We start from the raw sequence: 27,480 nt of genomic DNA on the forward strand, positions 1-27,480 counted from the left end.
ACATGCAAGGTTGTTTTTCTACTGTCTCGTGGTTTTCACCAAAGAGAATTTACATTTTCTCTTCATCTTTTAGTTTTGGGAAATTTGTGAACTTTTCAAGTTCTCCAAAAAATTGTACTTTGTTGTGTCATCATACAGTGAAGAAGGAAGTGGGTGTCGTGTTATATAGGTTTAGAACCTCCAACGGTACCGATTTATCTAGTTCATTACCCGTTTTTAAGGTGGTGTACCTTGATATTTACTGGCAGTATGTCAGCACTGGTTTTTCTATAGTGTATCTAGCAACTAATACTTTGCCAACAATTTTAAAAGTCAAAGGGGGGGTCTGGGAGTCTCTCTACCAGAACAAACACAGTCCATTGACCTGTTCTTGGGTGGATGGCCCCTGAGAGAGTCTCAACCAAGTCTTTAGCTCACTGTCCATTTCACAGAGGAGAAATATCCCTGCATATCAGTCTTTGTCCTGCCCAGGGGCAGTCCAGCACCAAAATGCTAGGCAATTCTCTGAACAAGAGTACCAACAACAACCCCATACACGTGTTTCAGCCTTGTTGGGCATCATCAGTGAGGTGGAGCTGTGCCTCTCTGAGAACAGTGAGCAAGGGGTCCATGTCTGGATTCCACACCCCCGCATCTCAACATACACTCAAAATACATTCAAACACAAACATTCATACACATCCGACACACCCCCCAACCCCCGCATCTCAACATACACTCAAAATACATTCAAACACAAACATTCATACACATCCGACACACCCCCCCACCCCCGCATCTCAACATACACTCAAAATACATTCAAACACAAACATTCATACACATCCGACACACCCCCCCACCCCCGCATCTCAACATACACTCAAAATACATTCAAACACAAACATTCATACACATCCGACACACCCCCCCACCCCCGCATCTCAACATACACTCAAAATACATTCAAACACAAACATTCATACACATCCGACACACCCCCCACCCCCGCATCTCAACATACACTCAAAATACATTCAAACACAAACATTCATACATATCCGACACACCCCCCACCCCCGCATCTCAACATACACTCAAAATACATTCAAACACAAACATTCATACACATCCGACACACCCCCCCACCCCCGCATCTCAACATACACTCAAAATACATTCAAACACAAACATTCATACACATCCGACACACCCCCCCACCCCCGCATCTCAACATACATTCAAACACAAACATTCATACACATCCGACACACTCCCCCACCCCCGCATCTCAACATACACACAAAATACATTCAAACACAAACATTCATACACACCCCCTTCCCTCCATACACACGCAAACATAAAGCAAAACAAACCCGACACACAAACACAAACAGACCACTTACCGGCTGGAAGGCAGGCAGGTAAGCTGGAAGTCGCTGGAATCGCACTACGGCTGGCATGGTCCAAGGCTGAAATGCCTTCCGGCATCAAGCCTTATCGACCACGCCAGCCGTAGTGCTGGCCCTCCATTGGTGCAGCACACACGCATTACGTGGCTCGTAGGAGCGATGTGATGCGTGTGTGTGCTGAGCCAATGAGGGCCAGTGTTTTCACCGGCCCGGAAGTCAACAAAGACTTTCCTAATGGAGGGCGGCCGCGCGGGCCGCCCTCCATTAGGAAAGTCTTTGTGCCTCGCGGGCCGGTCAAAAGGGCATGGCGGGCCGCAACTGGCCCGCGGGCCGTATGTTGTGCACCCATGCTCTAAGTAGACTGTAGCCTTGCTTAATAATCACCCCATTTAAACCTAGATGCCTTGGAGTACTGCTGCTGTGTTATATTTAGCTGCACTTTTGAGTATAGCCACTGTTATATTCAGCTGCATTTTAGAGTGCATCAAATGTGTCACATTTAGCTGCATTTTTGATATTAGCCACTTTAGTATATTTAGCTGCATTTTTTAGTTTAGCCACCATTTTATTCAGCTGCATCTTGAGCATAGCTACTGTGTAGAATCTAGCCTCACTTAAAACTCGTCCCCTTTAAATCTACCTTTGAGCCTAGCCACTGAGTTATATTTAGCTGCATTTCTGAGTATAGCCACCAAGTTTAACCCAGCCGCATTTTGAATATATCAACAGTTTAAAATGTATCTGCACTTTCAATGTGCCCCTTCTAAATTCAGCTGCGTCTATGAAACCAGCCAGGAAAAACAGGTACGTATCACACTCCATGCTTATGCAAAATAGCCGAAGGCACAGCCACCCACTTGCACGCACCTGCTATCATACACTACTCTAAAACACATTGCACAACACCTCTGCCATAAGAATGCACCTATCCTCGCCAACAACAATTTGGTTTAGCTGCACACATAAGGAGTCTGCTGCTCTTTCTTACTCTCCAGACTATCTCACAGAACCCATCCACATGCCAGCTCGACATGGGTTTAGTTTATTTATTTGTAACGCGCACCAGGCCCATGAGGCAACTGGGTGCTATGCTTACAGGTTACAACAATGTAGACGAACAAAAATTACAGCAGTATGTTACATTGAGTTACATATATACATCATAGTAGGAAGGTACATCATGACATTTCTAACAAACAAGAATTTACTAAGTCGAAGAATATACATACATATATACAAGGCATGACATAATTATACGACCAAATTGAGGTCTTGCTCTTGGAGCCATGCTTTGGCCTTTTTTCAGAAGCGGAAATAGGAGGGTTCCTCTATTAAGGATAGTGGGAGGGCATTCCATTTCTTTGCTGTGATGACTGGGAAACTAGCCCCACCTGCTCGTTGTTGTTTGAAGTGTGGTATGTTTACACAATGCGTCTGGGCTGTTCAAGTAGGCCGTGTAGAGGTGTGGCGGGAAATGTTATTGGACAGGTGAGTGGGGGCCTGGTTGGATAAGCACTTTTGTGTGAGGGACACTGTTTTGAGTGCAATTCTCTGGTTAATGGTAAGCCATTTTAGTGTGTATCTGGTTTCCGAAATGTGTTGATTCCTGGGGAGGTTGAGAGCTGCTCTGATTTTACTGCATAACTTACAATTTGTTGAGGTTCTGTTGTGAGGTGCCAAGATATAGTGCATTACAATAATCGAGCTTGGATAGGACAAGTGCTCTTGCTATTGTAGTACAATTGGCTGTTGACATGCATGGGCGGTAGGCAGTGATGAGCTTACAAGTGTAAGCGGATGAGAAGGCCAAGGCGTTGGTTTGTCCTGTTAAGGTTAAGGCAGAATCAGTATAAATTCTCAAGGGTTTCACAACCTTAGAGCCTTTAATTGAGTTGCCGTCAATATTGAAGGAATCAAATAGCATGTCCAATTTGTTCAATTTAGCTGGTGAGCACAGGAGGAGCAGCTCTGTCTTATCGTTGTTAAGACAGAGCCCATGCTTCGCCATCCAGGCTTCTATGGTGACGTAAATGTCATAGAGTGTCTTGCTATCTACATTGTAGTCACCAGTGATGGGGATGCGTATCTGGGTGTCATCCACATAATTCGTGTAAATGACACCCAGTTAGTCAAGCTCATCAAAAAGTGGCTTGGTGAACACATTGTAGAGAGTAGGAGACACTCAAGACCCTTGAGGGACTCCACAGGTGACTGGGGTAGGTATGGCTGAGGCTGACAGCGCAAAAACCCTCATGGATCCGTTATTAAGGAAGGATTCAATCCACGCGTTAACTTGGTCAGAGAAGTGCGCGGCAGATGAAAGGTGTTTGCATAAGATTTTATGGTTCACCAGATCAAATGCAACTGATAAGTCGAGAAGAAGAAGTAAGGCCAGTTGTCCCTTGTCTTTCAAAGTCAAGGTAGCTAGCAGGGACTTAGTAACGCCTACCTATCTTCGTATTGTCTAAAATGCACACACACATTCTAAACTCCTCTGACTAACTTCCCATATCTGGACTTGAGTCCTCAGAAGACGCTTTGAGGACATACAAATGGGAAATAGGGCTATACAAATGACAATTACATTAAATCCCATGAACTGATGCTGTCCAAATAAATATAGACACACAAATACATTCCTGCCATTTCAAGACCAATATTAAAATGGATCAGTTCACCTCCGTCACAGAAGAGGTGAACTAATCCACTTTAATATTGGTTTTGACATGGCAGGAATGCATCCTAACAAATAATTATATATGACTTGTGGTTTGTAGACGTTTTACTGTTAGAGTGATAGTTGTATCCAATAAAACAAGATCACAGTGCACATTACTTTTTCAAAAGGGTTGCATGTTTGAATTATTTTCACAGGCTTATTTCAAATATACAATTCTGTGATAATTCTTATGTTCCCAGAATGCTCTTTCATGTTACTCTAATCAACACGAAACCACATTGGTACTATTTGACACCGCCTTTCTCATAGGCGATTTATTTACCAAATGAGGGTGAGTGTAACAGAACGCAAAGCCACTACGAATCCCTGCCTGGGCATTATGGAGACTTCCAAGACAGACCAGTTGGCCCAATTACTAGGAGAGTTATGGACTGAAGTTCATGCCTCAAGACAGGAAACCAATTCCCTAAGGAGGGATCCCATTGTGAACCGTGAGCGTACTGATGAACTAGCAAGACAGTTGCTCCAAGCACAGGCTAGCCAGGTCCTATTAGCAGAGTTGGCCCCTTCTGCTACACCTTCACAGTCAATGCCTGAGCAGGTGGTTCTTTCAGGGGCAGTTCCCCAGGCCCCGCCCAAACGTTTCACAGGCGACCCAATAAGTACGCCCACTTCATGAACCAAGGTCGCCTACATTTCCTGTGCAGACCTGGGCAGTTCCCCAATGAACAATCTAGAGAGGTATTTGTACTTTCATATCTGGGAGGGAGTGCGGCGAACTGGTCAATACCCTTGGTCAACCAAGATGATCCTTTGCTTTGGGACTTCGGAGGTTTTCAGCAGGAAATGGAGAAACTGTTTGCACGGCATACTCAAGGACAAGCTCTGGACAATGAACTGTTGTCACTCCGGCAAGGTAATCAAGATTTGCTGACCTACGTCGCCTCCTTCAATCGCCTTATAACCCAGACAAACTGGCCAGAGGAGAAGAGAGCTACGCTCTTTTACCAAGGGTTGCGGGGAAAACTCAAGGATGTTTTAGCCCAAGTAGTAAATCCCCCAGAAGGATGTGCAGAATACATCGACCTGACAGTGCAGCTTGATCACAGGTTGCTGGATCGGAAAATGGATCGAGCACAAGCAGAAGGACTGTCGGTCTACATACGACCCTGTGAGAATCAAACTAAGTCACATGATCAATCTGAACCAATGCAAATTGGGGGCTTTCTGAGTCCGCTCACCAAGGCTGAAAGGGAGAAAAGGAGACAGCAACAACTTTGTCTATACTGTGGTAAGGCTGGTCACTTTCTCTGAGATTGCCCGGTGAAACCACCCGGGAAAACAGTTGGAGCAACTGACAAAAGTGAAATAGAAGAACAGAACTCGGGAAACTCCACTGCCTGGCAATCGTAGGGGTCCACTTGTCGAACGGTGAAAAGGAACCAATGCAGACCTCACATCTAGTCATCCCTGTGCTCTTAGTAAACCACACACAACCGTAAAAAATAAATGCCTTGGAGGCATACATTGACAGGGGAGCTGTGGGGAATTACATTGACCAGGATCTGGCAACTCAGATAGGCCTTCCTCTCCGACGGAAGCAAATATCGGAAAAAGTTACAGCAGTGGATGGATCTCAGCTATCATCCGGCCCAGTGACACACTACACCGAGAAAGTGTCACAGTCATGAAGTCCGAGGCACACGCATGCAGGGGTCGTATGCACAGGAGACCTGGGTGGTCACTGTCCTGGCACCTTTGGCGCCAGGCTCATGAACAAAAGTAAACAAGAACATCCATTTAACACCAAAAAGCTTTTATTATGGACATAGCACTTCAGATGCATTAACTTTGAACATTCCATCCATTAAGCCGGATGCATTAACCTTGAACATTCCATCCATTAAGCAGCCCCAAGTGTATTCTTGGGTGTGGCTTCTAATGGATTGCCTTAGCACGTGCTCACTCTCTAGGAGTGGCAGGGTGTGGCTGGTAAGCCGGCCCTAATGGGCGTGTCCACGATCTCAGCTATATAAGCTGCCCCGATCCTCAAGACAGACACTTTGCATTATTCTGCACTTGCAAGCAGTGTAACGCTCACCATCACCTGAGGTCAGACTTGTCTTTGAAGATCCTGCTTCCTGCCAGAATACTTACCAACTGGGGGAAGCTGTTCCTACCTGTACATCTCTTCGGCGAAACAAGTATTCATCTTTACACTTTCCGGAACGCCAAAATCTTCATCTTGGCACTACAGCACGACACGCTCCATCGTCAACAGCAGCTCCCGCAAGGAAAAACAGAAGACGTGGTTAGACATTAAAAAAACACTCAGTTTAAGGTTGCGCTTCGCCATACTTTGCGCTTTTCCTTAAGCCATCACTTACCTGCTGTCGAACATTGCGGTAGCATCCATCTTCCATCGGGCCGCGTCTCACGTCTCACAGCTGCATTGAGGCCACATTTCCATCTAAGGGAAGAAAACAGAAGAGAGAAATTATTGCAGGCATAAATAGGAGCAACATATAAAGACATTAAACAGAACGAACAGCATCACAAGACCTCAAGAAAGACTTACCAATCATAAGGAGAAGCATAGGCACAGCTGGACTGGACCAGTCCTTATCAGGGATCAGTGAAGAAAGTAGATCCCATTGGACACACCCCTGCCAGAAGTAGCAGGACAGAGAGTTTATCTATCATAATTCACAGGAGCAGTATCACCACGTACCACTGCTCACAGCTTTTCTACTGAGGGAGAGGCCTGAAGGGGGTGATTCAAGTTCAGGTAGGGCTGCAACCATGCTCCAATGCCTCCACAGAGACCAGGTGAGCTTAACAGAAAGTTACATTTCTGTGTCAGGACGGTCACCGAGTGGACATCACCTTCGATCTCATCGGGCTCCTCAGTTCCAGATGATATTGGGAATGCCCTGGCTGGAGACCCACAACCCTAAGACTGACTGGCACAAAAGGGTTCTGACCTTTTCACAAGACTGTGACAACACCTGCTACAACAAAGGACCCCCATTAAAAGGTATCACTGACCCGGGATTGACGAAAACAACCATATTGGGCTTCATCAGTTCGTTACCACCTGAATACCTGGATTACCAAGATGTTTTTCAGAAGGAACAAGCGAACAGCCTACCTCCGCACAGACCGTACGACTGCCAAATTGATCTTGTACTCAGAGCCCAAGTTCCCTGTAGCCGGATTTATGCCTTAACAGAACAGGAAAACCAACATCTAAAAACATACCTTGATCAGCATATAGCAAACGGCTTCATCTGTCCGTCCTAGTCCCCTGCATCCTCGCCCCTCTTTTTTGTGCCCGAAAAGGAGGGAGACTTGAGAACTTGTATTGACTACAGGGCACTTAACCAAATCACAGTAAAAAAACGCTACCCGTTCCCACTTATCCCGGAACTCTTGGATCAAGTAAAAAAACGCTCAGATTTATACGAAACTAGACTTACGAGGGGCCTATCATTTGGTAAGAGTCAAAAGTGGGGATGAGTGGAAGGCGACCTTTTGCACAAAATATGGCTTTTATGAGTACCAGGTCATGCCCTTTGGTCTATGTAATGCCCCTGTGGCATTGCAATTCTTCATGAATTTCATGTGCCACGAACTATTGGACATCTGCGTACTTGTCTATATCGATGACATTCTCATCTACTCAACCACCTGTGACAGAAGTAGAATTCCTTGTGTTTCTTCTCACACCACGGGGCGTATGCGTGGACACGCGCAAGGTAGACGCTATCCTCCACTGGCCCTAAAATTAAGAAAAACTACTGGTGGCCAACTTGGCGAAGAGACATTATCCAGTTCATCACAACCTGTGGTATTTGCGCACAACACAAGTCCCAAAAACAAAGTCCTGCAAGTCTTCTACACCCTTTGGTAGTACCCCTAGCACCATGGCATATGTTGTCAATGGATTTGATTACAGATCTTCCACCCTGCAACAGATACAACAACACCATCTTAGTCATCGTAGATCTGTTCTCTAAAATTACCCACTTCATTCCTCTGAAGGGTCTTCCCACTGCATCTGTTCTGGCTACCGTGTTTCTAGAGCACATTGTTCGGCTACATGGGTTCCCATCCATATTAATATCAGACCGAGGGACTCCGTTTGTCTCCACATTCTGGAAAGGATGTTGCAAAATCACCAAGATCGACCTTTGGTTGTCTACAAGCCACCATCCTCAAACCGACGGCTAGACCGAATGGACCAACCAGACCCTAGAGCAATACAAAAGGTGTATGCTGCACTAAACCGAGGATACCTGGAAGGATATACTATGGTTAGCAGAATACGCATACAACTCCATCCACACCAGCACTGGGCAAACTCCATTCTACATAGTGTACAGATGACATCCGCAGACATCCGTTTTTGACCCAGCTGAGTCATTGGAAATGCCAGCTCTAACAACCTTACACAAGCCCATCACCCAGGTTCTTAAGGAAGCAGCAGAACACCTAGCCAGAGCCAAAGAGAGACAAAAGCAGTTTGCGGATCGACACAGAAGGGAATTCTCAAAGTATCAAGTCGGATACAAGGTTTGGTTAGCATCCAAAAGTATTCCTCTGAAAGGACCACAGGCCTTCTGGCCCAGATACTTGGGACCCTACACCATCAAGGCTGTGATCAATCCTGCTGCCATGAAGTTTTAATTACCATCCCACATGCGGATCCACCCTGTATTTCATGTCTCCCTCTTAAAAACAATGAAACCAGGTACACGGATCGACACTCCACCGGATCCCAAGATAGTAGGGGGGGAACCAGAATACGAAGTCAAAAGTATCCTAGACTCTAAGGTACTCCGGTCAAAATTACACTATCTTATACACTGGAAAGGCTATTGACCTCAAGACGGGACATGGGAACCTAGTGTCATGTCCACGCTCCACGCTCCACAATTGATCAGGCAGTTCCATCGCAACAACCCCACCAAACCAGGAGAGGAATCACCCTTGAGAGGGGCCTTGAGGGGGAGTGCTGTCATGATCACTGACCCAAGAACACAGTCACCACACCATCAAGTGATGGGAGTAATGGGTCACAGGACGCAGGCACACAGAGGACCCAGCTGGACTAAGTCCTGGTGCCTTTGGTGGCAGGCTCATGTAAGAATGTAAGCAGGAACACTTTATTATTGTGCAAGAACGCTTCATTCATAAGAACTTTTCCACATGCTTTTATTTCGGTAACGTTTCCAAGAGCATACCGTTGGGTGTGGCTGTCCAGGCCCAGGCTACACGTGCAGACTCTAGAAACTGCAGGGTGTGGCAGGCAGGCCAGGACCAGTGGGTGTTGCCCCAGGAGCTCAGCTATATAAGCTGTGCTAGCCCCAATGCCAGCACTTCACGTTATCTTGCATTCACATGCAACGTGACGGTCACCGCTGCTTGGACCAGCTTACTCAACATTTGGATCCCAGCGTTTTTCTTGCACACTCACCTTCTGGAATCCAGCGTTCGTCAGCGCATCTTCAGACTCATCCTCTGGAACTCAGTGATCTTGATCCCGACGCCGCGCTCCTCATCCACAGAGTCGATTCCTGCAAAGACGAAAGACAAGGTTAGACAAGCTACCACCCATCAGTCTAGGGTTGCGCTGCATTCAAACCACATGCGCATCCGTAGGAGACCACTTACCTGTTACTGGACCATCATGGGTTCACTTCTTGTTCACGCCGGCTGCCATCTCAAACTCTGCAACTTCTGCAAGGTCTGCAATACCACCAACACAGAGAGAGAGAGCAAAAGAACGACATTACAGAAGGAACAAACTATACAAATACAACAAAAGCAGACTGAAAGCAAACAGGCAAGGAAAGACACACTGAAAAACTCACCTGGAGAGAAGTGGATTAGTCACAGCTGGACTGGGCTACCAAGTTTAGGGACCAGTCAAGGAACTCGATCCCGGTCAGACAAGCGGCCCTGCCAAAAGTAGTAGGACGGAGTGCTCACCAATAATAATCATCCGGTAAGCTTTCTAAGGGCAGCGCAACCTGCGGGAATCACGTCCTGGGAGGAAGGGTCTGGAAGGGGATCTAGATCACAGACTGGCATACTCACATCCCTTTATATCTCACAGGAGCAGTCCTGAGCTTTGTCACATATTGCTGCAGTTCACCGCATAAGTGCAGGGGGGAGAAGCCAGACGAGGGCGGCCTAACTTCTGGGAGGGCTGCAACCGTGCCCCAACGCCCACGCAGAGACCAGGTGAATGTAGCATCAACCCAATGAACTGTCACCGAATGACCCTGAAAAAGGCCTTAATTTTGCACAGTGACAGGTGCATAATGCACCCTTCTTCCTCCACCGTGATCTCTTGGAGCAGGAAAAGCTTGGGCATCCCTGTGATGTGTGGGATGAGAGAGCACATGTAACAAGTGTCATTTTCCCTCTCCTGTCCCACACATTTCATATCATCGTACCACACATTACTAGATGCCGTGTCCTGCCTGCCCCCAATTCCAAAGTGAAATAGATCTACATAAAATATGCTTGGTTTGCTTTTACTTTTTTCATCTTAACTTCTAGCCAGGCTTTCCACCCCTCTACATTGTCTTACTCCCTTGGTCCAACCCTTGTAAACGGCTCCTCCTTGCAGCTCGATTGTGTGCGAGATCTGGCCTGGCCAACAACCCGCAATATGCCAAAGTCCCAAAGGCCCCAAGAATCCGTCCACTGGACTGATTGCCACACCCCTCGCTTTGGAGGAGCGCTCAGTGTCACCCGACCAAATCACAGCTGTGGATGGAATATCTACTCACAGTACTATTTTGAGAGACTCTCTGCCCCCTTTTGCCATAGGTGATTGTTAAAATGGATTTCTAAACTCCGACCTGGTGGGCAGAAGTTTAGGAGGCCACCCTCAGTTTAGTGAAACAGGGGAACCTTCTGGACAAGCCAGACAAATCTAGATAGCTTGGCAGGTGGTCAAGACTAAGTCTCGGGAGAGGTGAGTGATCGGAATCCCACAGTGAGCACACACAGCAACAAACCACAAATTACTCTTAGACAAGTGTATATGAAAAACATCTATACATTTATTGTCGGCCGGACCAATAGACAAAAGTTACTTTAGTAATGCGAAAACAGTTATCACACAAAATCCTAATACTATACAAAATATATAAACAACGTTTTCCAATGCAATACACTAGTAAATCACAGCCAGCCACAACCTGTAAAGAGAGAGTGGAGTTAACACATTAATAGCATTAGGCAATTCTTCAGAGTCATTCCCTAACGTTCAAGTTAAACCCTAAGAAGAGTGGAACCTTGTGCTCAACAGTACAGTTGTGTGTAAAAATGCACGATCGCGCAGGTGAAGCAAAAATATTCTCACTATTCGAGTAGGCCCTGGCCTGGGCGGCAAAGCAGTTTTCAAATGGCGAGAATAGCTAGGGAGCGCAGGCTAACCCAGCCAAGTTCGAATAGTGGTCTGTTGTGCCAGGGGGCCACCGGTAAGTGATGCAAGTACTCACCAACCTTCGGCGCAGTCACAACTTTGCCAGTTTAGTCGAGGTCGCTAGTAGGTTTACAGTCCTGCAGTTTCTCAGCGCTCTGACTCTCAGCGACTGCAGGGTAGAATGATTGTTCATGACAGGACAGTTGCCTTTTCTCAGCTTCTGAAGGAGGTATGAAGAACAAGTTGATGCAGCAGGCTTCAGGGCACAGGAGAGCAGAACAGCAAGGGCTTTACGGGGACCGTCACCAATAGGTAGTGATGCTGGAATCACAGATGCAGGCAGCGCTATGCACTCTCCTAATTCGGGACTCAGAGGAGCTAGGCCTGTGGAAATTGGTGGGAGAATGCATGGGACCACAAGCAAGTGATGTCCCAAGTCTCGGGTTCACAGTCGAGACAGCGGCGGTTCTGTGGGATAACCTGAGGTAGAGCTGGACAGTTTACTGGATGGCCCAGGAACACTTCCGAAGGGGCTCGTTTGGTGGGTAAGCAGGGGCGCTGAGAGTAGGTGTTACCACTAGGGGGGCAAAGCACCTTGGCATGCCTTCTGGATCAAATAAAAGGAAGCAGGTGTCCGATGGGACAGCAGAGGGCAAAGGGTGCCAAAACCTTCCAAAGCGTCACCGGCAGTTTCACAAGTCTGTTTCTTCATGCAAGAGACTTGGCTCCTTCTGTAGTTCGGTGGGAACTCAGATGATTGACCTGGAATGGATGCAGAGCCCCTTCTCTTATCCAAGATTAGATTCATGCCAAAATCAAGGACTTCCAATCAAAGATCTGCTCGCTTGCAGGCATGCCAGTCGTGGACCTATCACGGTCCACTGTGGTCTCAGCCATTCAGACACTCCAGACATCCTGGCACCAGTAGTGTGGATTGGGACCAGACAGTCCCAACCCGCTTCCTGGGCACACACACGTGACAGGCAAAAGCCTGTGAAAGAGATTGGTTTTCGTGAGAGGCTGCATGCCCAAATATGGAAAACCCGGGTTACTTGACCTGGGTGAAGGCAAGGGACAAAAGACTTAGTGGCTCGGCCATTTTCAGACCTGGCCACAGTCTTGAACCAAACGCGCTAAACGTGGTGTGATTCAGTAAAAAGAAGTCAAACATTATACAAATGAACTGCTGCCACCAGTTTGTCTAAGGCACACTCATACAATCACCAAAAAATCCTTCGACGGTGCCTAGGGCCATAAAACAAAAAGGGACCCCAGCGCACGGTACTGGAAGATACATTGTGCAATGTTAATTAGTTACTAAGAAATGGCAACATAGTCAAAGACTAAGGGAAACATAGTTTCCCATTACCAACAGTCTGAAGGATGTGTCAGTTTCCCCATAACAAGTGAAAAAAAGCCCAGGGGAGTTCAGCTGATGGGCTCCACTGGAAAAAGTAGGAAAGCCAAACAAAAGCAACAAGTTTGCGGGGTCAACAAATGGAGGGAAAATTGCACATAAATGAAATCTTTCCTAACAGTGGGGAATTGTTCAACGTCTGCACTACACTCACGTATATTACCAAGGTTCCTCTCTTCTCTACAAATACAAAGGTGCCGACTAGTCCCTCTTGTCCTTCTTGTGTTGACAATACTACTTTGTTAAAATCCACAGTGCCTCTTCTGAACACATGCTCCCTCTTGAAACATGCAGTAGATATTGCCGAACATCTCTCGAAAATATGGTCTTGATATAATAGCCCTTAATTAGACATGGATTAATTTCTCTACTCCTAATGATTCCACTATGTCCCTTCTTCCGGATTATGCGCTCTTTCAGTCTGATCACCCGGCTCAAAAGGGCAGAGGTGTGGCCTTCAAAACACATCTTGCCTGCCATACAGTTGCCCATTCCAGTCCTGATGACTGTAAATCTCCCTTGGTTAAGATAAATATCAACACCCATGTCTCTCTGAGCATCCTGGTTATTTATAGACCACCAAGGGATATGCCTCATTTCGAGGAACAGCTCCTCAAACTGCTCAATCGCTTCACGAAGGCCAAGTCCCTGTTTATTATTCTCAGGGATTTTAACTTTTGGGCTGTAGATGCCTCTGATAATCAAGCTTCCTCCTTGATTGATGCCCTAAACACCATTGGCTATCATCAATGGGTCAAGTGTCCCACGCACAATGGGAGACATACTCTGGACTGGGTGGCTACACACCTCATCTCCCTCTCTGATATTGAAGCTCTCCCCTGTGCATGGTCAGGCCACACCATAGTTAATGTACTAGCGCACCGACCAACCCCACCAGTCAGAATGGATTCTGTATGTAGAATCGAAAAATATTCCAGAAACTTCAAAAATATCACACTATCAACATTTTCGGCTCATCTGTCATCTAACCTCCAGTGGATCAACGGTTTCTCGACTCATCCAATCTGGTGTCTCACCTTACCGACACCATTAAAAATGCATTCGAAAACTGGGCCCCATTAAAGAAAAAGATAATTAAACCTGAGACCCACAAGAACACCTGGTTTAACAACATCATTTCTCTCAGACATGTTAAAAGATCTTATGAAAGAGCCTGGCAGAAGGACCCCAGTCACCAATCTATCTTTCTGTACAAACAGGCCCTAAGAGAATTTAAACAGCCATTATCACTGCCAAGTCTGCTTTTGTAAACAAAAGAATTGAGAGTGCTAAGTCTAGTTCAAGCAAACTGTTTAAAATTCTTGCCGAATTTCAGGGCACACCAGCTATTAGTCAGGATCATATTAAAGGCTTGGTGTCAGTCAATACACAACAAACTATCAGCAAAAATCTCAACCCATAACATCGGACTGGCTTGGGAAGGTAGCGGGCCAACAAGCAGCAGGGTGACCGGAGAGGTACAGTCCTGGAGGCAGGGAGTGAAAATAAAGAAGATAACTAACCCTGGAACTGTTCTGAACTTGTTGGTCGTGCAGATTAATGTTACCTCTGTCCCCAAGTACCACACGGGTATAAATCAAAACTACTACCCGTGCAATCTTTGAGGCCACAGGTGTAGAGTGCAGTCAATCTGGAACCAGGAACACCGGAATGATCCCCTGACCACTGCAAGGCAATGAATGGTTAGTCAAACGGTGGCAATGAACAATAATGCAGTGTGGCAGAGGATGTTGTAAGAGGGCTTACCTAAGTGTGATGAGAAAAACAACCTTAGTAGTAAAAGGATGAGCAGGAGGGACCGGCAGCATCAACAGGTTGGTAGGGTCCCAGCAGCACTCTGGGTAGTTGAAGACATCTGAGCCAAGTGTACAGTACACCTGATAATCCGTGGGCAGTCCAGTAAACAAATCCGAGGTCGGGAGCCAGTAGTAACAACAAAGTCAAGAGAGTTTGTGTCCAAAATCCAGAGGTCGAAATACCAGAAAACAAACAGTGCGACTTAATTCCAGGGACAAAGACATAGGCAATCCGTAGAACGTTCCGTGGTCGTAGCAGCTGAAGAATCCAATAGTATCCAAAATGCCAAGCAGTACTTGAAGGAAGCAGCTGTGAAGCGTTCCTTCCGTGTTTCCCTGATCCTTTTGACTACGTAAAATAGTCACATGACGTAGGTCACGGGGAAACGTGAGATCCGTGTCACGTGACCCGCGATGTTGACGGAGGCTGTTGTTGACGCCTGGTCACGTGACGCGAGAATCTTTGCGCGCGCGTACGGTAGCGCTGCCCATGCGGAAATCTCCATGGCAGATGCCAGTGTAAGAAGGGGTGCAAAACTCCCGGATTGCCAGTTACGAACCTCCCCTGCCTGGTGAGTTGCTGCCGTTGTTTATGTGTATGGCTACGGAAATGGCAGGAGCCTCGGTGGGTGATGTCCACTGAACCAGGTGGGTGAGAACTGGCTGGGGATCTGGTTTGGCATCAACGGGGACGTGCAATGGGTGACATGACAGAGCATCCCCCCAAAGGCCCACAACCCCGTGGGCTGGACGGGTGATCCCGATGGGAGCAAGCAACCAACTGAGGGGCATGGACATCCCGGGATGGAATCCAAGAGTGGTCCTCGGGACCGTAACCCAACCAGTCCACAAGATACTGCAGGCGACCCCTAAAGAAGCGGGAACCCAAAGTGGCACTGACCTCAAAAACATCAGGGGAAGACACAGAGACGGGAGCAGGAGGGGCAGTGATATGGGTAGGACCTGGGCATGGTTTGAGTAATGAGGTGTGAAACACCGGATGGATATGCCAGGTAGGGGGAATCGCAAGTCACAAAGCCACAGGGTTCAGGATCTTGGCAACATGATAGGGACCAACAAATCGAGGAAATAATTTACGACAGGCAGGGATGTGTAAGTGACGGGACGACAACCATCCCCGATCCCCCACTTGGTAATCAGGAGCCGCCACCCAAATCCTATCAGCAGCCGCCTTCATGGAAGTCTGGGACTCTCGCAAATGGACAAGGGTCTGGGCATGGACCGTGACAAGGTCGCGGGCGCAGGCATTGGCAGCAGGGGCACCGGAAGGTGTGAAATCTGGGAGCGGAAGGGTGCGGGAAGTTGACCGTACTTGGAGCAGAAAGGGGAAAAACCAGTGGATGAGTGTAGGGTATTTTTGTAAGCGAATTCCGCAAGGTGCAGTAAATTGAGCCATGTGTCCTGATACTGGAGGGTTAAACAGCGTAAGTACTGCTCCAAGGCCTGGTTCACCCTCTCCATCTGCCCATCACTTTCCGGATGGTATGCAGAGGAGAACCTAGCATCGATGCCAAGCAGTTTGGTAAGGGCTTGCCAGAAACAGGACGTGAACTGCGTACCACGATCTGATACTAGGACCTGTGGCAGCCCGAAGAGGCAAAAGACCGATTTGAAGAACAACCGGGCCAGTGTAGGAGCACAGGGTATACCTGTACAGGGTACAAAGCGTGTCATCTTTGTATAGGAATCCACTACTACCCAAATAGTGTCAGAACCCTGCCTGCGGGGTAGGTCTGTAATCAGATCCATTGAGACCGTATGCCAAGGTCTGGGGGGAATCGGTAGTGGCTGGAGTAGTCCCAGTGGGTGACCATTAGGGTGCAACGTTGCCCCGGGTGACCATTGATGGCGGTGTCATGTGACCATTCCAGTGCCTGATTGCGTGTGTCACTCGTGGGAAGAAAGAGCTTCCCTTGTATGAACGGTAACCCATCCTGGAGGACAAGGTCCCACTCTGCCAATATGTGTGGATGTTGGGAGACCCAATGCCGAATGGTGGATATCATGGATGGGGATGGGGTACAAACACAAACGCCATGACCCTCTTCTAGCAATGTGACAGGAAAATATGGAAGGGAATCCCCCCCTCGAGAACGAGAAAGCACATCTGCTTTCCCGTGGACCGCTCCTGGTCTATGCTTAATCACAAAATCGTATGCTGCAAAAAACAGATGCCAGCGTACTTGTCAACTGTTCACGTACTTGAGGGAAGCCAGATCCTGCAAGTTCTTATGGTCTGAATATACAACAGTTTGATGCTTAGCCCCTATGAGATGGTGTCGCAAGGTCTGTAATGCGTTTTTTATGGCTAGTAGTTCCTTTTACCTACAGTAACCGTGTAGCGAGATTCAGACGGAGTGAATTTCCGTGAATGGTATGCCACGGGGTGCAGGTGGCCTGTGGTCGGACAGGGCTGGGAGAGTACTGCGCCTAATGCAAAAGATGAAGCGTCCGCCTCCAGAACAAAAGGGAGCTCTGGGTCAGGGTGTTGGAGCACTGGGGCAGTGGTGAACCTGGTTTCTAGGGCTTCAAATGCCTCCTGATGTTCCAGGGTCGAACGGAAAGGGACGAGGGGACTGGTTAGGGCGGTTAGGGGGCAACAATGAAGGAGAAACCAGGGATAAAACACGGTAAAAATTAGCGAAACCAAGAAAAGACTGCAGCTGTCTAAGGTTAACCGGAGCAGGCCAATCCATGATGGCACGGACCTTTGACTGGTTCATGGATAGACCCCCGGGTGTTATGTGGAAACCCAGGAAATCTACTTCTTTAGTGTGGAACAGACACTTTTCGGGTTTCGCGAACAATGCATTTACTTTAAGACGGGACAATACTTCCCTAACGTGGACGATATGTTCCTCCAGGGTAGGGGAGAAGATCAGAATGTCATCCAGATAAATTACCACATAAACGTCTAGGATGTCACTGAACACCTCGTTTATAAAGCGTTGAAAGGTAGCTGGGGCATTGCATAGGCCAAAAGGCATGTCATGATCTCTGCTTCCAAAAGGTCAGGGTTTTCCCAACTCCCTTGGAAGCAGATCCATAACCCAGGTTCCGAGTGCCAACCAGTCCCAATTGGGACCTTTTGGACCCAGTCCTGGCGCCAGTGGCACCAGGCTCATAAATATGCCCGGACCCAGCGCTGGAAGCGCCGGGCTCATAATGCTTGGGTGGACTTACCTGCAGCAGACCATGCTGCTTACTTGCCTGCCAGTTGAGCCTCTGATCCTCTTCTGTTTGGAACTACTTTTCCTGTTGGGTGGGGCAGGAGCCACTCCCTAGATTCAGAACACTGGAACTCTTCTGGAAAGCAGGAACTCTTTTCTTACCTAGGCGTGGCTGTGGAAGGAGACACCTAAGCACTACAGGAGGCTATTTAAACCACACCCGATGGATGAATCTTGCTTTGCGTTATTCTGCATCCTCTGCAGCAGAACGCTCATCGTGTCTTCTGCATCTGATCCTGGGCCTAAGGAAAAAGGCTTACCATCCTGAATCCAGTCTTCAGCAACACCTATAAAGACAAGAAAGAACAGGTTAGCATTACGGGCTTCAGTGACAGATCTTCACTTACCTGGTCCATCGGCTGTCACCAACGCCTCGCGCTGCATTCCGGCATCTGAAAGACAAAGGCTTACCTAATCTTCGTGCGCTCCGGAGGTCTTCACACTGCATTCCGGCATCTGAAAGACAAAAGCTTACCAACTCTTTGCACGCTCCGGAGGCCTTCGGCGCTGCATCCCGCATCTGAAAGACAAAACAAGGTGCGTTTAAAGACATTGGGGAACTTTAATACTCACGAGCCATTACTCCTTTCCACATCTAACCCAGTGGGTATTCCGGCACCCTGCAGCCGCTCCGAACTTGTACCTGCAAAATAAAAAGACAGTTAGAGCGCATCGTGAAGCAGGCAACAAGCGCTTACTTACGTGCTTCCAGGCGCTTCTATTCATCACACGGGCTCCATCTTCAACTCACTTCAGCCCATCATCCGCCATCGCCGGAACCCTGCAAAACAAGAAACATCATTACTAAAGACTTTAAAGACATTAGAATTACTTGAAACTTACCGTTCGTGCAGTAAACGACGGACAGCAGTCCTCTGAAGTCAAGAGGCCTGCTCCCCTTATCCAGTGAAGAAACTGGTTACAGCACCCTGCCCCGAGGCAGATGGAGAGCACGGCGTTCACTTACCTAAGGTGAGAGCGTTAACCTTTGGGGTTCTACAGGAGAAGAGAAAGGGAAGAAGAGAGAGACATTCAATAACCCAGTTCCTTAATCCCATATTTTCTATCTGCAGACATCTTACCCTTCAAGTCAGACATACAGTGCACAGAGGTCCAGCCCAAAGAGCCAGCCGTGTGTTACACATCACCTTTGAAGATACGGTATACGCCCAGTCAAGACCGGCGCCTCTACGGGAATCAGGTGAGCGTTACAGAACGCAAAGCCTACCACAAAACTCCCGTCCAGGCGCTATCGAAACCTCGGATACCGACCAGCTAGCCCAGTTACTTGGGGAACTAAGGGCAGAAGTGCATGCAGCCCGTCAGGAAACGAACGCTCTAAGAAGGGAACTGATTATTTCCAAGGAGCGAACAGATGATCTCGCTAGACAATTGCTACAGTCACAAGCCGGACAGACCCCGTTACCTGCATCTGGGGGAAATCTTCCTTCTACATCCTCTATGAATCCAGTGCAGATCAACCTACCTGGGAATGTACCTCTGGCTCCGCCCGAACGATTTTCTGGTGACCCAAAGAGGTTTGCAGTATTTATCAATCAGTGCCGGTTGCATTTCTTATGCCGGCCAGCAGCCTTTCCAACTGATCAAGCTAAAGTAGCTTTCGTGCTTTCGTACCTTAGTGGCAATGCGGCAGACTGGTCGATCCCTCTAGTAAATCAAGATGATCCGGTCCTCCATGATTTTCAAGCTTTTCAGCTCAGTATGGAAAAACTGTTCGCAAGACATTCACAGGGGCAGGCCTTGGACAATGAGCTTCTTTCGTTGCGACAAGGTAATCAAGACCTTTTGGCTTATATTGCGTCTTTCAACAGACTGATAGTGGAAACTCAATGGCCTGAGGACAAAAGGATTACGCTGTTTTATAGAGGTCTACGTGGAGAGCTCAAAGATGTGTTAGCCCAAGTAGTGAATCCCCCACAAGATTGTTCGGACTATATAGACTTAGTCGTTCAAATAGATCACAGACTGCAGAACAGGAAGGCCGATCGTTCCAAGTTTGATGCTCGAGTATTTTCCAAACCGCCAACTCCTTCCAAAGGAGTAGACTCCGGGGAACCCATGCAAATAGGGGGTCTGAAAGGTCCTCTAACACAAAAGGAGCGGGAAAGGAGAAAACAGTTGCAATTATGCCTCTATTGCGGAAACTCAGGGCACTTTCTTCGAGACTGTCCGGTGAAACCTGCCAAGAAGGCAGTAGGAGCTGCAGTTACCAAAGTTACAAACTCTGAGCAGGGAAACGACCTCGCCCGACAAGAATAGAGGTCCTCTTGCCGAGCGTGAAAACCAGTTCCGTGACCTCGCATTTCGTGATACCTATGGTCCTCATTAGCCCTGATAATCCGGATCGATTACATGCAATTGAAGCTTACGTCGACAGCGGTGCCATCGGCAATTATGTGGATCATGAAATGGTTTTGAGGATGAATCTAACTCTTTGTCCCAAGGCTGTAAAGGACGTCATTACTACGGTGGATGGTACGGAGATAGCCTCCGGGCCAGTAACGCATACAACTCAAGAGGTGACGCTAGTAAGTCAAGATGGACACCATGAGAAGATTGTGTTCGATGTGATCAAGGCCCCTCAGTTTCAGATTATTCTAGGAATACCTTGGTTAGAGAAACACAATCCTCTGATCGATTGGCGAGCAAGAACGGTCCAGTTTCCAGAATGTGTCTCTACTTGTCACCCTCCACCTGGTGTTGCACTGGCAGCAATTTCTTCAGAGACTCCCCAGTTACCTCCCGAATACCTAGAATACCAAGATGTTTTCCGGAAGGATCAGGCTAACTCTCTACCTCCTCATAGGTCTTATGACTGCCAGATAGACCTGATACCTGGATCTACTCCTCCTTGTAGTAGAATTTATGCCCTCACTGAGCCTGAGAACCTTCACCTTCGACAATACCTGGATCAATACCTGGCAAATGGGTTTATTCGTCCTTCCAAGTCCCCTGCTTCTTCAGCTTTGTTCTTCGTTCCAAAAAAGGAAGGAGACCTTAGAACTTGTATAGATTATCGCTCCCTGAACCAGATCACCGTTAAGAATAGATATCCGTTACCTTTGATCCCTGAACTCCTGGACCAAGTCAGAAAAGCATGCATATATACAAAGCTGGATCTTAGAGGAGCTTACCACTTGGTACGAGTAAAAGAGGGCGATGAATGGAAGACGGCCTTCCGCACCAAGTATGGGCTATTTGAATATCAGGTCATGCCCTTCGGACTTTGCAATGCCCCGGCCGCCTTTCAATATTTTATGAACGATGTCCTCAGAGAGCTCATAGATGTGTGTGTTGTTGTTTACATTGACGACATCCTCGTTTATTCTTCATCGGAATCTGAACATCGGAAACACGTGAAAATGGTCCTCGAAAGATTGCGTCAACACAAACTTTTCGCTAAGTTGGAAAAATGTGTTTTCAACGTGACTGAAGTTGAATTCTTGGGATTCATATCATCACCTGGCGGAGTGCGTATGGATTCAAAGAAGGTCGATGCAGTTCTCAAATGGCCATCACCATCCTCCGTAAAAGGTGTGCAAAGCATGTTAGGCTTCGCTAACTTTTACCGCAGGTTTATCCCCGAATTCTCTCGAATAGTCCAGCCCATCACTGCCTTGTTAAAGAAAAACAAACGTTTTGAATGGTCTACCGAGGCGGAACAAGCTTTCCAGGATTTGAAGACTAAATTTATCTCTGCACCAATCTTAAAACACCCTCGCCCCGAACTCCCCTACATCGTGGAAACTGATGCTTCAAGCCTTGCCATGGGGGCAGTTCTATCACAAAAGGACCCGGTAACCAATCAGTTGCATCCCGTGGCATTTTGGTCCCGCAAATTCTCGCCTCCTGAAATCAATTACACGATTACTGACAAGGAACTTCTGGCTATCAAGTCTGCCTTTAAGGCTTGGCGGCATTATCTGCTGGGGGCCCGACACACCGTTACTGTGATTACGGATCACCGAAATCTGCAATATTTGAAAACCGCAAAAGCCCAATCCTCTAGACAACTCCGTTGGGCATTATTCTTTGCCGAGTTTGACTTCATAATTACCTATCGACCTGGTACAAAGAACGGTAAAGCTGATGCCCTTTCTCGGATGGGAGTGGAAGAACACTTGATCAACCCTAAACCTGTACCAATCATTCCCGAACAAAGAATTCTGGGTGTAATCGCCACAGAATCCATAGAGGAAGTTAAGGATAAAGCCAGGCAACTTGTAACTCCAGCAGACATACAGAATTGGCATCTGCAGGGAAAGGACTTTGCAGTAAAGGACAACTTATTGTATTTCCAAGAACGATTATACCTACCCAGCACAGATTTACAGAAAAAAGTAATCTCTTGTTATCACGATTCTTTAATGGAAGGACATCCCGGTATGGCCAAGACCTCAGAAAAGATCAAGCGCTACTTCTGGTGGCCGTCTTGGAAAAAAGATATCAGAGACTTTATAATGTCCTGTGGAGTATGCGCCCAAACCAAGAGTCAAAAGGAAAGACCAGCAGGCCTCTTACGCCCTATTGACATCCCACCTCGCCCTTGGCATACGCTTTCTATGGACTTCATCACCGATCTACCTCCATGCTCCGGATACAATACGATTCTAGTAATCGTGGACTTATTCTCCAAGATGGCGCATTTCATTCCGCTCAAAGGCTTGCCAACAGCAGCAACTCTGGCCCGAGAATTTCTCGAAAACATCGTCCGACTGCACAGTTTTCCTTCGGTTCTAATTTCGGATCGAGGTAGTCAATTTATTTCTCATTTTTGGCGAAGTTGCTGTCGGTCGGCTCAAATTGATGTGAGACTATCGACCAGTCACCACCCTCAGACCGACGGACAAACCGAGAGGACCAATCAAACTCTGGAACAGTATTTACGCTGCATGCTGCAACAAACTGAAAAAACTTGGAAAGACATCCTTTGGATAGCCGAATATGCCTACAATAACTCTGTCCATTCGGGAACTGGGAAAACCCCGTTTTTTCTTTTGTACGGCAGTCACCCTCGAACCTCGGAGTTGGATCCCCTCCAAGATCTTGAAACACCAGCAGTAGACTACCTGTATTCTACAATCACCCAAGCCTTTAAGGAAGCTGTTTCTCACCTTCAAAGGGCTAAAGAACAATACAAGAAAGGAGCAGATCAACATCGGAAGGAAGCCCCTCAATATCAAGTAGGGGATCAAGTCTGGTTATCCACCAAATATCTACCTCTAAAAGGGCCACGCACATTCAACCCAAGATACCTTGGTCCCTATTCCATCACTACCATAGTAAACCCAGTAGCGGTCAAGTTGGACTTGCCCCCGCACATGAAGATACATCCGGTCTTCCACGTCTCTCTATTAAAACCCGTGCAACCTCAAACCCGACTAACTAAATCTCCAAAACCTATCCTAGTTGATGGAGAACTCGAGTTTGAAGTCAAAAGCATTCTGGACTCCAAGATCTCCAAATCTAAACTATTTTACCTAATTGACTGGAAAGGCTACGGCCCCCAAGAGAGATCCTGGGAACCTGCTGAATATGTCCACGCTCCTCGCCTAATCAAAAGATTTCACCGAACATTTCCTGACAAGCCAAAACCCCCGGAGAAGCCCGGTTTGGGAGGGGCCTTGAGGGGGGGTACTGTCATGATCTCTGCTTCCAAAAGGTCAGGGTTTTCCCAACTCCCTTGGAAGCAGATCCATAAACCAGGTTCCGAGTGCCAACCAGTCCCAATTGGGACCTTTTGGACCCAGTCCTGGCGCCAGTGGCACCAGGCTCATAAATATGCCCAGTCCCAGCGCTGGAAGCGCCGGGCTCATAATGCTTGGGTGGACTTACCTGCAGCAGACCATGCTGCTTACTTGCCTGCCAGTTGAGCCTCTGATCCTCTTCTGTTTGGAACTACTTTTCCTGTTGGGTGGGGCAGGAGCCACTCCCTAGATTCAGAACACTGGAACTCTTCTGGAAAGCAGGAACTCTTTTCTTACCTAGGCGTGGCTGTGGAAGGAGACACCTAAGCACTACAGGAGGCTATTTAAACCACACCCGATGGATGAATCTTGTTTTGCGTTATTCTGCATCCTCTGCAGCAGAACGCTCATCGTGTCTTCTGCATCTGATCCTGGGCCTAAGGAAAAAGGCTTACCATCCTGAATCCAGTCTTCAGCAACACCTATAAAGACAAGAAAGAACAGGTTAGCATTACGGGCTTCAGTGACAGCTCTTCACTTACCTGGTCCATCGGCTGTCACCAACGCCTCGCGCTGCATTCCGGCATCTGAAAGACAAAGGCTTACCTACTCTTCGTGCGCTCCGGAGGTCTTCACACTGCATTCCGGCATCTGAAAGACAAAAGCTTACCAACTATTCGCACGCTCCGGAGGCCTTCGGCGCTGCATCCCGCATCTGAAAGACAAAACAAGGTGCGTTTAAAGACATTGGGGAACTTTAATACTCACGTGCCATTACTCCTTTCCACATCTAACCCAGTGGGTATTCCGGCACCCTGCAGCCGCTCCGAACTTGTACCTGCAAAATAAAAAGACAGTTAGAGCGCATCGTGAAGCAGGCAACAAGCGCTTACTTACGTGCTTCCAGGCGCTTCTATTCATCACACGGGCTCCATCTTCAACTCACTTCAGCCCGTCATCCGCCATCGCCGGAACCCTGCAAAACAAGAAACATCATTACTAAAGACTTTAAAGACATTAGAATTACTCGAAACTTACCGTTCGTGCAGTAAACGACGGACAGCAGTCCTCTGAAGTCAAGAGGCCTGCTCCCCTTATCCAGTGAAGAAACTGGTTACAGCACCCTGCCCCGAGGCAGATGGAGAGCACGGCGTTCACTTACCTAAGGTGAGAGCGTTAACCTTTGGGGTTCTACAGGAGAAGAGAAAGGGAAGAAGAGAGAGACATTCAATAACCCAGTTCCTTAATCCCATATTTTCTATCTGCAGACATCTTACCCTTCAAGTCAGACATACAGTGCACAGAGGTCCAGCCCAAAGAGCCAGCCGTGTGTTACACATCACCTTTGAAGATCCGGTATACGCCCAGTCAAGACCGGCGCCTCTACGGGAATCAGGTGAGCGTTACAAGGCATCACAGTGTATTCAAAAAGGCCCTGTCGGGTGCAGAATGCCTTTTTCCACTCATCCCCATGGCGCATGCGGATCAAATTGTAGGCCCCACGGAGGTCCAATTTGGTATAGATAGATGCGTGTGTCAATCTGTCTAGTAGTGTGGAGATGAGGGGGATGGGGTACCGGTTCTTAATGGTGATAGCATTCAATCGCCTATAATCCACAAAAGGGCGTAGGTCCCCCTCTTTCTTCGGAACAAAGAATATAGGGCTGGCAGCTGGAGAGGTGGAGGGCCGGATATGGCCTAGCCCTAAGGCTTGTTGGATGTATTCCTCAGGGCCTGTTCCTCTGATTGGGATAACGAATATATCTGGCCTTTCGGTATCGAGGCATTGGAGACTAAATCAATGGGGCAATCATATGTTCTGTGAGGTGGCAGACCCTCTGCTGAAGCTTTGTCAAACACAGTCAGGAAGTCATGGTAAACAGCGGGGATCCCGGCCTGAACAGCCCCAACTGTATGTGGTGTAGTAGCTATCAGATCATCATCTTCTATATGTAAGGAAACAACAGCCCCAAGGACGCTAGCAGGATTGGAGATCGACTCAGGTTCCACCAGGCAGTAATGTTGGCAGACCTCGGACTCGAAGGAAACCTGCCCAGTACCCCAGTTGATTAACGAATTGTGTTCTCTCAGCCAAGAACTACCCAGGATAATCCCGAACTGTGGTGTGGCGATGAGACCGAAGGACAAGATTTCCTTGTGGGTGCCTTGGATCACTACCTCCAGAGGAGCGGTTTGTTGCTTGATTGGGCCAGAAGCAAGGGAAGTGCCATCCACGGCCTGCACTGGTTCTGGGTGTTCCTTTGTTATAAGTGGTAAGTTGAGATTGTTGGCCAGCGTGATGTCTATGAAACAACCAGTAGCCCCTGAGTCAAATACAATGTGTAGTGAATGTATGCAATCCCTGGTGGGTTTCAACAGAGCATGGACTACAACTGGTCTAATAGGACCGAATGTGGCCTCGGAGAGGGTCAGTGAAACGCTCGCCCGTACCCCCGGTTTCAAGGGAGAGCCTTCTGAAAACCTGAATTCTTGTTTCTTGGGCGACAGGGACACTCCTTGGCATAGTGCCCGTTCATACCACAGTAAAAACAGGCGTTGTCTGTTCTCCTGCGTTCTCGTTCAGCATGGGTTATGGGACTACGAATTCCGCCTATTTGCATGGGTTCGGTGGTTGTGTCTCCCGAAGGAAGAGACTGGTGACTAGAAAGACCGGCTTCCACCGTGCGCTCGGTTCTTCGAGCGTCCACCTGCAGGGCCAGGTCCACCAGCTCTGAGTAAACGGCTGGGAGGGACGATACAACCAAGAGGGGTCCTTCATGGCGCTACAGAGACCTCTATAAAACACGACAGCCTTTTTGTTCTCGGGCCATGACGTCTCTGCAGATAGTTGGTTGAACCGGGTTATGTATTCAATGAGTTTTTGTCTGCCCTGGGTGAGATCTAACAGTTCCAAGTCTCGGGATTGTCCCTTGTATCTAGTGTCGAACACCTTGGCCATCTCACTCACTAAAAGGTCGAAATCATAAAGCGCAGGATGGTCACTCTCTAACAAAGGGTTCGCCCAGGTAGCTGCCACACCAAATAAGTGGGAAAGAAGGAAGGCAGCCTTGGTAACGGAATTGGGGAATGCTTGGGGCCGACATAGAAAATGGAGCTTGCACTGATTCAAGAATGTGCGGTACTTCTTGGGATCGGCCTGGTATCTTTCCGGGGCTGCAAGGGGGAACAGGGTTGGGAATACCAAGGGAGTAGATGTTGTAGGGGGTGTGGAAGGAGTTGGGTTTTGGGGTGTGGCGTCCCCGAACTCGGCATCATCGGTTAAGGGGTGACGGGCACTCTGTAGAGCATCAAGGCGGTGGTGGATTGCAGTCGTGGCTGCTGCCATGTCTGTCCTAAGGGCCGCGACTGCCTGCATTAGAGCGGTCACAGGGCCCCCTGTGGAAGTGTTCATGATCCGGACGACTAGGAAGGCTTCACAGTCTGTTCTGAACTTGATGGATCATGCAGATTAATGTTACCTCCGTCCCCAAGTACCACACGGGTAGAAATCAAAACTACTACCCGTGCAATCTATGAGGCCACAGGTGTAGAGTGCCGTCAATCTGGAACCAGGAACACCAGAAGGACCCTCTGACCACTGCAAGGCAATTAATGGTTAGTCAAATGGTGGCAATGGACAATAATGCAGTGTGGCAGAGAATGTTGTAAGAGGGCTTACCAAAGTGTGATGAGAAAAACAACCTTAGTAGTAAAAGGATGGGCAGGAGGGACCGGCAGCATCAACAGGTTGGTAGGGTCCGAGCAGCAC

This window comes from Ambystoma mexicanum, chromosome 11 (assembly GCF_040938575.1).
Source record: "Ambystoma mexicanum isolate Mex_15411 chromosome 11, UKY_AmexF1_1, whole genome shotgun sequence".
NCBI classification, from domain to species: Eukaryota; Metazoa; Chordata; class Amphibia; order Caudata; family Ambystomatidae; genus Ambystoma; species Ambystoma mexicanum.